The 4471-nt window shown below is 36.7% G+C and overlaps 1 pseudogene; it reads right to left on the bottom strand.

The window, feature by feature from the left end:
• Nucleotides 1-1017: 1017 nt before the first annotated feature.
• LOC117912429 lies at nucleotides 1018-4210 on the bottom strand (annotated as a pseudogene).
• Nucleotides 4211-4471: the final 261 nt, after the last annotated feature.

The following is a 4471-nucleotide window of genomic DNA, read 5'->3' as shown; positions in this document are numbered from 1 at the left end:
TTCATCATTCTTTTTTACCATTTGACTAACAATTTTATGAAAACTTTTATGATCCCTGAATCTAACGTGTCATTAAAAACCCGAGTATTACAACCTACGACCATATTCGTACTCTTTTCCATTGTAGACGACCCTTCACCATATAATATCTTCGTGGGGAGAACTTGGTTACATATGTTGAAGGTAATCCCGTCTACCTACCACCCAAAGATAAGTTTCTTCACAAACAGAAGGCAAATCGATGTCTTTGGAGATCAAAGAGCTTCACGATAGTGCTATAGTGTTACGGTCATGGAAAACAAGGATGACGAGCAGAAGCTCGAGCAGGAAAGTGTCATTTTCCTTATATTTTTACTTGAGATAACATATGACTATCATAACTCCAATATCAAGTCATTTATATTTTAATAATGGTGTCACTCTCATACTTTGATACAACAATAATTTTTAAATAGAGAGTCATCTATATTTTGTAATTAAAAAAATAGATAGTTATTAATTTCTTCGAAATTTCAAAACTTTTCCCCTAAAAAATTAATAACTTATTGAAATTTTCTAATCTTATTTTTTTTTCCTACTTTATCATTAGATCGTTTCTAATATTTTTAATTTAAATAATTTATTATTATTATTTTAAAACCAATGGCTTATGGTATTTTGATTATTTAATTAGAGCAAACCCTTGCCCCTCTGATATTAAAAGCTCCTGGTCTAACATTGAAAGTATTTATTTGTTTGTTTGTTTTTAGTAATCATAATCACTCACTATTTAGAGTCCGTTTAAGAGTGATTCTAGTAAGCACTTTTAGATTTCATTTGGTAGCTAGTGATTCTAGGAAGCATTTCTTAACTTTTCTAAAACTTGAAAATTTTTATTATTTAAGTGTTGAAAAGACTAGAAATATTTCCTAAAATCACGGCTAAACACACTCTTACTCTAACACCCACACCAGTCCAAATTTTACTTTAAATTTTTAGTAATTTTGACAAGATTTAGGGCAGTCAAGGGGAAGAACATACACAAATGGAAACCCAGATTCTTTTACTTGTATAAACCTTAGCCTTGTCATTACCAAGGGTACATTCATAACAAGCTCTCTTTCTTTCACTGCTACACAATCCAATACACTTTTCAATTCTTTCCTACGACCTATTTTATTGGCCGTTAATAATTGATTTTTCAATGGACTACGATATATATCCTTCAATATCTTCAATCTCACATAAATCCAACCTTATTTAACTATATGACTACAAAGAGCTAGCTATCTGAGGATTTTGTTTCTTCATCATCTTGATGATTTTACTTGCAGCCTCCTGGGGCGAATCCAATCCTCCCTCCAGCGACGTCGTACACCACATCAAATGTCTTTTGCTGCACATTTCCTAGGATGGCCATATCATTGGCATCACTGTTTCCTGCAAAGGCTAGGCAAGCTTGTGATTTGCTGAAAAAATAAAGGATCCCTGAGGGATCTAAGTCCATCTCGGCACCATCACTGAAGTAGAGATTGATTTTGGGTATGCCCCCCCCCCCCCCCCCCCCCCCCCTCATATTGGCTGAAGTCATAGCATGTGTCGAATATGGAAGCTGGAGCTGCCGTTGGATATTTAGACATCTGTTGCCGGAAAGCTGCGCGCAAGTCAGAATATGCTGTTGGGGGCAACCGACTTATGACTGTCCCCGAGTCTATGATGGTGCCTGCAGTGGAAAACACCGATGCTGGTGTCGATAATTTGTTTCCCCCTACGCTTATCGCTATCAAATTCAGGAAGTAAAATGAGGGATGCTGTGAGTTCATCAAGGATGGCGTATATTTCACTGCTTTAGAGGTTTCACCTCCACTTCCAAACGTAAGATATCCAGTTGAGCTACTGGTGGATGGGAGACAGTAGGAGAAAAGTTTGCCATACATTTGAGCTGTCTGAGACACAAGGGATAAAGCGGTTCGCCCCAGCCCTAGCAACCCAGCTGCGCCAACAAATAGGCCTTTGTTGTTTTGGCCGCACCCGAATAGGAAATTATTGAACACATCTGTGGATGTCAAGGCAAGCTTTTCTTGAGCGAAGAATCCAACAGAGTAGGACTGGTCTCCATACTTTATGTCGTAAAGACAAGTGGAGGCTGAGCAGGAAGGAGAGTTGCCGGTTCTGGACTGGAGTTCATCGCATGTGGGCGAGCTACAGGAGATGTTGGTATAAGATGTGGACTCGGAGGGGTTGAAGATGGGTTCTTGTTGATGGTAGCAATAGCTTGCGCAAGGCTCACATTGAGTCCAAGTGAGATCACTCCCAGTGTCAAATGCGAGAGTGAGGTCTCTCTTTGGTGTGCCAAGGCCTACAGTCACAACGTAGTTTTCTGTGCCAATGGTTATTCCAGACTTGCTTGGTAGAGTGGCCTTAGAGCCATTCAAATTGCCATGGTCTGCAGGATTCTTGGCTAGCCTTGATCGAATTGAATTGACCCGAGACTCGTCTTGGTCGAGCATCTGTGTGTGAGAGGGAGAACTAGCCTTCTCTTGGCTGAGTTTTGAGCATGGTCCATGCTTATGAATCACTTCCAGAGATGCCCTTTTGTCGTCACCTAAAAGAATCCAAAATCATCATCATATATGCAAGAACAATCAATCAGCAAATATAATCACAAAGTTGAAATATTTGAGTGTTGGATTCTGATGTCTGAATCAGTCTTATTGCCCTACTAAAAGGATGTGAGGGTCAAAATCCTCATTGAGCACGTAGGTGCAAGCTCTTCACAGGTTTACGAGTCCATAACCCCGAAATAATTTTTTTATAAATTGAACGACAAATTTGTCTCTATTATATTTTAAGCTCCTTATAATTTAGGATTTCATGAGAGAGAGTACATGTGCAACTGCAATTGGAAGGAGAAGGGGAGTCTTCATTATTGTAACTTCTCATCTTTTTTTTAATTAATAGGCTTATAAGTATTGGTGGGCTTCATGGATGAAATTATCAAATTAATTGTCAAACTACATTAAAATATTTTATCTTTCTTTACTTCTACTTGTATATATGGTTGAGTTAACAAAGAGGAATTCCACATGCTACAATCTTTGTCACTTTTTTTCATAATAGTCCAATTATTATGTAAAAAAATTAAGGAATTAATTCCAATCCATTTCAATGTTCTCCTTCTACTTCACAAGCTGTAGAATGGAAGTCATCTATTCTTCCAACATACTATGAAGAAAATAAATAAATAAATAAAACAAAGGGCATAGAAACTTCACTGATTTTGTCAATCCATTGAAGGCCATTAGTTTTGCATGTGAATAGGCCAGCTGTAGTAGTTGTCTTGCATATATAATTTTGTTTGCAAGCAAGTCAGATTCTTGCAAAGTGAGGACAACGTGAGACCACCTGTGATCTTATCATAAAAGGTAGGTGGTTTTCTGCCAAAATCTTGGGTGGTTAGAGAGGTTTGTTCCACTCTATTTGAGTCCTTTTCCTAGATCAGCCTCCCCCTTTCTTCAATGAATGAGTGATGGAAGCTTTCCCTACTTTTTTTTTTAACACAAATCAATAGAATAGTATTTTCAAATTTGTTTACTAAAAGAAATCATCATCATATCACACACCATTCAGTTATTAGATAAATAATTCCAAAGTCTGCATCATTTTTCAATAAATAGTAAGTTCTGATACATTTTATCATCCTTTTTATTAATTTTTTGGATAAAATTGAAGTAGTTTTTAAGGTTATAAGTAAAATTCAAGAAATCTCAATCACATCACAAAAAGGCATGCACATAAAGGTGAGAGGAAAAAAGGGTTAGTTGTGAAGTAATTCAGTGCAACATAGACGCCAAACTAGAGAAATTAGAAAAACAACCCATAATCTAAATCTATTTTAATATTTTCTTTGCACTAATTTGCATAAAATTCATGGAAAATTATTACTTCAAATAGCCTCTTATGGATTAATATGAGTAAGAGACAGAGAGAGGAAGATATAAAACCTTTGGGAGAGGGGCTGCAAACGCTTGATGGCATGAGAGAAGTGAAATGGACATTATGAAGAGTGGGTGATAAGAGTGCAATCTCTCTTCCTTGAAAAGCGAGGCCTCTATTGCAGAAAAGAAGAGCAGCATACAGGAGGAACTTCAAGAGGAAGATGATGGGAATAGGAGTGGCCATGGATTCACCTCTCAACTGTCAGCTTTCAGCTCTCCCTCAATTATGTTCTCACAAGCACTCTATTTGTCTTAGCCTTATACCAACAAGCTATGCCCAATATATAGACTTTTAATCTTCACACATCATAACAAATTGAAAAGACAGGACAAATGAATACTTGACAAGTGGATAAAAAACCTTTTCAAAAACCATTTTAAAAAATTAATTTTTACGAATAATTTTCACAACATTTGTCACTTGTTTGGGTTTATTACACTTTACCCCACAACCTATACTATGTTTTTCACATTGTCCTCTCACATTTAAAATC

Source organism: Vitis riparia, chromosome 4 (genome assembly GCF_004353265.1).
Source record: "Vitis riparia cultivar Riparia Gloire de Montpellier isolate 1030 chromosome 4, EGFV_Vit.rip_1.0, whole genome shotgun sequence".
In the NCBI taxonomy this organism is placed as follows: domain Eukaryota; kingdom Viridiplantae; phylum Streptophyta; class Magnoliopsida; order Vitales; family Vitaceae; genus Vitis; species Vitis riparia.
The sequence above is the reverse complement of the archived record's forward strand: the minus strand, read 5'-3'. Positions and strand labels throughout refer to the sequence as shown.